The sequence below is a fragment of the Medicago sativa genome, chromosome 1 (genome assembly GCF_051527215.1).
Source record: "Medicago sativa cultivar Bolivia chromosome 1, Bolivia_mono, whole genome shotgun sequence".
Taxonomy (NCBI): Eukaryota; Viridiplantae; Streptophyta; class Magnoliopsida; order Fabales; family Fabaceae; genus Medicago; species Medicago sativa.
The window spans coordinates 36,006,112-36,015,707 of record NC_140749.1 but is presented as its reverse complement, the minus strand read 5'-3'; the positions used below and the strand labels follow the sequence as shown (position 1 = coordinate 36,015,707).

At 29.2% G+C, this 9,596-nt stretch overlaps 1 long non-coding RNA gene across 1 annotated transcript; it reads left to right on the top strand.

Moving 5' to 3' along the window:
• Positions 1-3,307: 3,307 nt before the first annotated feature.
• On the top strand, positions 3,308-7,824 carry LOC146954636 (uncharacterized). Its single transcript, XR_015014303.1, has 3 exons — positions 3,308-3,624; positions 5,856-5,906; positions 7,089-7,824. It is a non-coding gene; the product is annotated as an uncharacterized LOC146954636 (long non-coding RNA).
• The last annotated feature ends 1,772 nt before the right edge of the window (positions 7,825-9,596 follow it).

The following is a 9,596-nucleotide window of genomic DNA, read 5'->3' as shown; positions in this document are numbered from 1 at the left end:
CACCTGGTGTCAACGGATCCTGACTATATATATATATATATATATATATATATATATATATATATATATATATATATATATATATATATATATATATATATATATATTCAGAATTTTTTATTTACTATGGAGAAAAGAGAGTAAAAATTGTAAAATCCAAAAATAAGATGTACTACAAAACTATATTTTAGTTTAAATAAAACAGAAAAATATTTTTGTTATTTTTTGAATAAGATAAGGGAATAAAATATAGCTAAACTAAAAATATGCAACGAAAATAAATCTAACCTAGAAACTAGAGTAATAAAAATGACCGTAATCTAAAATAGAGAAAGTAACCAATTTGACCTAAGATTGAGGAAAAACAAATTTAAACCTAATCTAATAAAAACAAATTCTAACCTAATAAATAGGAAAAAATAAAAAAAATAATGAATTTAAAAAGATTTACTTCCTAAAAAGACAAAACAAACTAAACTAACCCCTATTTCTTCTCTAGAAAAATCACTACCATAGTAACCAAGAAAGATAAAATATGAAGAAAATTTTAAAAAAACAATAAAAGAAAAACTTACACTTACCTAGACCTAATCATAATTTATAGAAATACATATTACCTTTCCAAAATATCAACAATCCCCGACAACGGCGCCAAAAACTTGATGAACAAAATTGACAAGTGCACCAAATCGTAATAAATAATAAGGTAATAAGTTTATCGTTCTTCATAGGGATTGTCATTCAACTTAGTAATTAATACAACTTATTTTAAAAGTGAAAGTGAATAAAAGTGAATAGAATTGCATGGTTGAAATGCCCTTCCCAATGCAAGATTAGGTTTTCGTCGGTGATTAGGGTTTCCTTGAATCACCTTTTCGTATTTATTGGAATTATCTTTTAAGAAACCAAACTATTTATGCGGTGCATCATTAATTTAATAAAACCTAACAGTAAAACTCACACTAGTTTCTTTTTATAACTTGTGTACGACCAACCGAGGTCGTGTACTACATTTTTCTAAAGAAAGGAAATCCCCATTATAAGAAGTAGTAATTAGAAAAGCCAATGAACTGATAAAATTTTGGGTTGTCAGTGCCTACTTTAATCCTACAGATAAATCCCCAAGGTTACACTCATAGTTAACCCATTGACAAAGCATTAATGAACGAGGTATTTACCGGTGTTTTTGGTAAACAAGAAGGGATGGTTTTGATTATTACAACCAGGATCAAACCAGAAATCATAGGACATGTTGTGCAAAGTTTTTCCAGAAAGTGAGTGACTGTTCATCAAATTCATAGGTTGGTTTATGAACAAGACGTATCCGTACGGTGTCTTCCGACAAAAAAGGGTAAAATAAAAGAAAACGCAATAAATGCAAGTAAAAAACTAAAAGTTTAAAATACAGAAACTTAAAGAAATGGTATATTGCATTACATTAAAATAAAGGTGGTTCGACAAATCAGATAATATACATTATGTATTCATCTTTTCTCTAGACGTCGGTACTTCGATTGCTTAGAATTTCTATAAATGATTTGTGACATGTTTTCCATATGGAAAACTACTATTTATATACATAGTAAAATAACTGAAAAAAGGCTAACTACCACAATCAGCACTTCTTCCATCGAAAACCGCTTGTCCCCCACGTCTTCACTAAGGAAACCACTAGTTTTTGAATTCAAATTCTTTCCGCTTCGACGGTAGCCTCTTGGCTTCGACCAACTTTACGCTCTGACTCGTGTCTTGTCAAACTTCAAGGTTTTAGACTCTTTCATACGCTAAGTCCAGACTCTGTCGAAATCCTCATGTTGAAGATAAAGACTTTGATTCCTAAAAAGTCAAAAAAGTCAACAAATGTTGACTGCATTAATTGAGTCTGTCGAAATTATAGGCTAACACGGGCATAATCTAATTTAAATCTCAACACAATAAAAGCAAGAACTAAATGAAAACTTTATTAGTAAATTCAATAAATAAGAAGGGGTTCGTCGTAATAGTTTTAGTTGCTCATGGAAACAAACATCATTAGAACACAATAGAAAAACATACCCTAGAGAGAACAAAAGAAGGAGAAATCCTGCCTTGAAACTCTGATGGTTGACCCTTGCCTTCACTGTCAGATGTTTCTGAATGAATAAAATAGTGTGCAAGGGTCTCTATTTACAACATTAGGTTACTTAGGGATTAAGAGAAAAAAAACTGGGCTTTATTCGCCGATCCAACTTGAAAAACAAGCAAAAAAATGGTTTTTACCCACATTCAGGCGCACGAGCGCATAAAATAGGGCGCACGGGCGTCTGAGGCATCCCCTCAGGTGCGATTTCTTGTGTTTTTGTCTCTTTTTCGATCGTTCTTCCTTCAGAAAACTCCTAGGAAGTCGAAATGAATTTTCTTCAGTTTGTATTGTCTTCAACAACCTTCTAAGAACCCTTGATATTCAATTATTCATCCTTGATCCTTCACGTGATGTCTTGATTTGTTGATTTACATGATTCCTCACTACAAAACACTTAAAACACCTATAGAGTTGCATTATCTAGGATAAAACTGAATTACAACGACTAGAGGGAAAACAATAAAATATTTTCCCCACCATTGACAACTCCTAGAGAAACCTTGAATCGATTAAAAATCAATTTTCATGAGTCAAACACCCGAGAGGTCGAATGAATTGATTAAAAATACACATTGCATATTGTGAATCTAAACATCACAACATTTCTAACAACACACTTGAGTGGAGTATGTGATCTAAACTGAACGGGTGCTTTACCAAACTAATGATATCACGCAACACATAGCTACTTAATCAAAAAGATAGAACAACTTTCACCCCCTCCTAGAATATCTCAGCTCCGGCGATAAAGAGCGTCAATTATGTTATAATTAGGTAACATTTTTCTCCTTTATATTTTCCCCAGATTTTATCCTTTATGTTATAAAATGTCAATATTGTATCGTTTTTATGACATTTTTTTTCAATGAAATATATATTTCTATGTTTGTATGATGAATATTTGAGTTTGTTTAATAGTTTGATGAATTTTGTATAAGTTTTGTTTTTTAGTGTTTGATTTGTTTATAAAATAAGATAACAATGTTGACATTTTATAACATAAAAAATTTCATTGAAGAAAAAAATATAAAGGATGAAAAATGTTACTTTATTATGACATAAAAAATTAAATCGAAAAAAAAAGACAAAAGTATTTCTTGAAATTAAGTTTAGGACGAATTGTGCTATTCTATTTTTATTTTTTTTGACAAATCTTAGTTTTTTCCTTTAAAAAAATTAAGATATGTCAAAAAAAAAAACTAAGATGTTGAAGTACTAAAATCTACTAGAATTCCTTAAAAAAAAAACTACTAGAATGGAAATAATAAATAAAAAAATATATATTCCTTTCCGGTAAAAATAAAAAATATTCCTTTCTTCTTTCGATTTTCAGCCTATATATATGCCTAGTGCGGTCACTCCAACAAACGCATCAAGAATTAGAGAAGAACTCTACCCCTAAAATTCCTCCTCCTTCTTCATATGTTACCTCTTTATTATTTGAAAGAGCACCACCACCGCTTCAACTACTGTATCCAATTGGTCCCATTCATCTCCAAAGGGTAAGAATTCTTCTTCGTTTAAATCATCATTTCATGTTTAAAAACATTAAATCCCTAATTTTATTTGAATCATTTGGATGGATACAAATGTTATACGGTTTTAAAATTTGCACACCACTCGGTTTATGTTTCAACATAAAAAAAGAGATAATTTCTATTTGAATACCAAATAACGATCTCAACCATATAATTAAGATCAGATGATAGTCTTGTTGTAGTGACAAAAAAATTATTGTAAACGATCTCAACCATATATTTAAGATCAGATATGCCTAGCCTGTTGTAACATCCTCTTATAACGGTAAGAAAACCTATATGTAAGATCAGATAATCCTGGTCTGTTATAACAATAAGAAATCCAAATCTCATAGATAGAGTAAGAAATCCAAATCTCATATATAGATTGGGTTTTGTTGCTGTAGAAATAATTTTGTTACAGTATCACGTTGTTTTGCATTTTTGCTATTAACCATGAATCAGACGATTTAGATTAACGTGATTAGAAAATTGTTATAAACGATCTCAGCCATATATTTATGATCGAACAGTCCTGGTATGTCTGTAATATCAAAAAACCCAAATTGCCTAGATGGATTGGGATTTATTGTTGTAGCAAAATATTACAGTTTCTATTTTTCATCTTGGCTATTAATTACAGATCAGACGGTTCACATGAACGCGATTTCAAAATTAGTATAAATGATCTTGACCATATATTTAAGATCAGACGGTCCTAATCTGTTACAGTGTCATACTGTAATAGCAGAAAATCTAAATCCTAGCCTAGATATTGCTTCTATTAATCCTATCATTCCTTCCTATTCTATAGGTACTTACTTCCTACCCTAGCCACTGCACTACTTTTTTTTTTTTTAAATTAGTTTTTATGATTAAGTGTGTTTGTGTGTACATATATAATTCAAATTATATTAAGTACTAGCCCGATTTGTGGGACTATATATAGAAAACGAATTTTATTAAAATCAAGAATTGGTAAAGGCAATAATTTCGGCAATAAAAATTGCTAAACTTATATGGGCAATAATTTCGGCATTGCTTGTCATTTACTTCACATTATGAAAATGGGAATAGGTGATTAGAAAATCATCAAATTTTAAATATATGACAAGATCAACTTAATTTAATTTTTTACAAAAATATGGCAAGATCAATTGACTCAGATGTCAAATATAATAAATGATACTTATGATCATTTTTAACTTTAATATGTATAATTGTATTATAAATTTCACCAAAATTATTATTATTCTTTACTGCAACATTGTATGACAAATCCGTTGGATTGATTAGTTTTTTGAAATCTATTGTTAAATGTTGTTAAATAGATTCTCTCAAAAAAAAAATTTGTTAAATAGATAATTATTTAAAGTATCTCAAAACTTATCATATCATATCATATGATCGCAGTGTATTATAGTTTATAGAATAGAATAATAAAAAAATAAAGTAATTAATTTTGTTTGAAGGAAAAAATAAATAAATTAATATACATGAAAATTGAAAGTTGTCTTCCTTTTCTTTGATAATTTATTTTTTTAAAATGTGTAGTTTATTTTACGATTGTTAGATGAAAGGTAATCATGTAAACTCATTTTAAAATTTAAATGTATGTGATTGCCTTTTCCTCTACAAACCAATTTTTGTCACACTACCAAAAAAAAGATATTTCACTACCAAAAAAAAAACCAATTTTTGTCAAATACAAACCAATTTTTTTTTTGAGAGCAAATACAAACCAATTTTTTAAAATGTATGTATATTAATATGTGATATGTAAATCAAACATAATAATTATAGAAAAGAAGTGAATATAAAGCACGTGAAAATCCCTTCCTATTTTAACTTCAATTCAAAAATATATTTACATGAATTTAATTGAAGTTGATTTACCAAAAAAAAAAAATTGAAGTTGTGTTGAGTTATTCGATTCAAAACTTACTGGGTTTTTATTGATTGATTTGATCTCTTTCTTCCTTTGTATATGTTATAGTAATATGTGTATAACAATAATTAAATAAACCAGTGACTATAAATTTATTTTCCTAAATTCGAAGTTTGGCAAACTGGACTGATGCTTAGGGTGCTGGTGATCTTGAAAGATTAAAAAAAATGTTATGAAGACGTGAGGGTGAATTAAAATCAACGTAAAGTTTCAATGTTCTGCTTTTGTTTAAAGAGTCATAACTTAGTTATGTGATTCCTTTCTTTAGGTGTTTGGTATGGAGCTATTTTCGATATACAAAGATAATCCACAATTTAAGGTAACTTGACAACTTTGTTATATTTAGGATCATCATGTCCTTATTTTGTTTTATTAATTTTCACATTTTCAATTTGAGTTCCTACATAGCAAAAAATTAGTAAAAAAATCATAATTATTTTTTATTCGAATGGTATTTGTACAGTTTTGAAAATTTAGCTAAAACTAGTAATAAAATTTACTATAAAATTTAATCCCTAAGTTCAATGGACAAAAATAAAAAACACATAGGTTGCATAAAAAATACAAGGATCACATCATTTCATATTAGTAGGGAGATACATGCAGTAAAATCAAATTTTGTTATGAGAACACTTTTGTTTTGGTAAATCTAAATATTTCAGTCATGTCAAAAGCTTTATAAGTTCACTTATGTGTGTTGCATGAACGGAATATATTAATTAGCAATTCTTGTTATTTATTGGGAAAAAAACTTTTTTTTGTGTGTTTCATATGAAATGCAACTGGATCTCAACAGCTTTATAAAGTAGTTCCATTAATGAATCAACTGGATCTCTACAAGGATTTCCAGGAGGAATTGGTGAAAATAGCAGGGAAATGAAATGCAACATCAATTATTTCTGGTGCCGCATATCTTCTTGTTGTTGGTCTGGTGATTTTCCACATAATTATTTCATAAATCCATTCCTCCACAACCAGTATACACCTTATCAATTCTTATACATTCTTATGTAAGACTACACTAATTTCATTTAGACATGTCCTTCTCAACCTTGTCATCTTGCCTAAGAAAACATTTAAATTATGATTGGTTAGAAGGGAAGGGAAGGGAAGAGAATGAGAAAGATTGGTTTAAACCTAATTTTTGGGAGGGGAGACTCAAAATCTCTCTTGGGCTAATCACAGATATCCTTTAAAGGTATATAAATTTGGAGAGAAGATAATATCCATGTTATTAATTGTGGATAATAGCAGTTTATTTAAATTCCGCAATGCAACAATGTTATAGCACCACTATATAATAATAGCTTGTACTATATTGATTATCATGGAACAATGGTGATTTGTTCAAATTATAATTCACAATAGTGGATAATATTTGTTTAAAATTTTGATTGAAACATCCTTAATATAATGTTAAATATTAGAAATGTGGAAAAAAGTAAAATATTTCCCTTAATATTTAGATTTTAATTTGAATTTCTTTGCGTTTATGTGACAGAATTTATACGCACTAGGAGCAAGGAAGATTGGGATAACAACGTTTAGGAAATATGGAATACTTAAGTCTTTGTTGACTTTGTTTTTTCTTTTTATGATTGTGGTATTCTATGTAACCAATGGAGAACCTCTAGTTCCAGCATTTTTCATGTTAGGAGACTTGATTGTGGATGTTAGCAACAACAACAACAACGCATTTTTCATATTCAGAGACTCGATTGTGGATGTTGGAAACAACAATAACAACATACAGAGTGTTGTTAAAGCAAACTTCTTTCCATTGGAAGAGACTTTGTGACACATAATCCAACCGGAAGAATGTCCAATGGAAAGCTTGCTGTAGACTATGCTTGTGATTTTTCTGCACCCTCAAAATCTACATTGTCAATTTATTTTATTTCAAATTGAAAATTTCAGTCGACTTTAAATTATCAGTTGTTGCAGGCTAGTAAGATTAAGATAGTTTAATGGTCTGAAGGCGATTGTATTATAAAGTCAGCTATAAGGATCCTAGTTTTTTCGGTCTAGTAAATGATCTTTTTTTACGGTCGAATTCGCTGGATTTATGTAACACCCATAATGAGGTTGTCTAGAATTTTCATACTAGCGTTAAAATTTCGTACTGGATATATTAAATTACAATACAAATAGAAAGTGACGGATAAGTAGCGCAGAAAGTCTTGTACATCACCATAAGATACAGATCCGTGATACATAAAATTACAACATATGCTTAAGTACGAGTAAACTACTGAAGGGTACACAATACATAATGTAAGACCCCGATATTTTTTAAACATTATATATGTTATTTTAGTCATTTTGTTAATTCATGATTTATTCAAACTTATTTCATGTGTAGAGAATTTAAGAAAAATGCAACACTCTCCTTTTATATAAGTCAAAAGTTTACTTACTTTATATGTGAAATATAACCTATCGGCATTTACTTTGTCAATTGGAGTTTTATTCTAGTCATTTTATTTATCTATTTGTTTTCAACCAACTTGGAGTAAGAATGATAAAGTAATTTTTATGAGTTTATTCTATCTTAATTATTTGACTATATATATCATTTTACTAATGAAGAGATAATTATATACTACATAATCATTGGTGAATTATTACATAATCATTGTTGAATTAGGAATATAGGTGTGACAAACGTAAATGCTGGATGCCACATTATATGTAGTAATTATTACATAATCATTGGTGAATTAGGAATATGGGTGTGACAAACGTAAATGCTTGATGCCACATTATTTGAATTAATTAAATTTGGGACTATTAGTAAGGTATAATATGAGTATTAGGAACAAGGACTAGGAAAACTTCATTGTCCTTTAATTCTCTTGATTCTTTATTTCTAGTCAAAGTTTACCAATATCTTTCCATCTGGTAAGCCACGACAATTTGTTAAGAATCAAAGTAATTATTTGCTTTTAATTTCTATCATAATCCATGAAGAGCTAGTGAATGTGTTTCCTTTTCCTTGCCTAAATAAGCGATGATTGACCCTTGTAATTGTATTATGCATTTTCAATTTCATATGCGTTTCAAGGAAAATAATATTTCTGTCTTAATTATTTATAAATGCGCCTATTATTTGCGTTTAAGCTTGTAGCGTTCTTCTCATCTACTTTCAGCATCTTTAAATTCTTTTTAAACAATCCATGCTGCATGAAAAATTAGGCCTCGCATGGCTCTCCCTTTCTTATCATATATTCAGATAGCAAATGTACGATCATGCAGTGATGTATATATTTATTCAGTTGATATTTATCAATTATATTGTCATTAATAGATATATTGTAATTTTTGAAAAACAAATAATCTAAAGAACATAAATATTGCTCTTCACTTACTCTAGTATCCACCAAACCTTAGCAACACTTTTCTGTTGTCAATGAAGTAAACTAGCAGAAGAGATGATGAAAAGGAAAAAGAGTTAGCTGAACATTTTTCTGTTGTCACATGTCAATGCATTTCTCACAAAAATTATTTCAAGATATTAAGCGACAAACATGTAGATCTTTGTGAAACTCTTACAGGGAAAACCATAACCTCAAGGTTGAATATCACATCACATTTTCTTTCATGTCGTTTCGTTCCCTGTTTTGTTAATAATAATAAAAAAAAAATCTAGCCATTTAAATTCAATTTTAAAAGCGAAATCTTATGACTAAGCCTCTGTTTGTGTTTTCCTAAACCAAAGGCACAACCAAACACTCTAAAAGAGTAAACTAATTACTTTATCGTCAAATGGCCAATTTGGTCAAAAGAAATCGTCAACGGGTCAATTTAATCAAAGAATTCATTAAAGGGTCAAATAGATAAATGGCCGATATTATGCTCAACTGAGTAAGATACTCTTTTCCAGAGAAATACAAGTTTTTTTTTACCAACATGGTGTTGAGAGGGTTAATAACACGACTCTCCTATGAAAAGAATTTGAGTTGATTCCTATCGTGTGTGAAAGAAGAAGAAGAAAAAAACTAGAATGTCA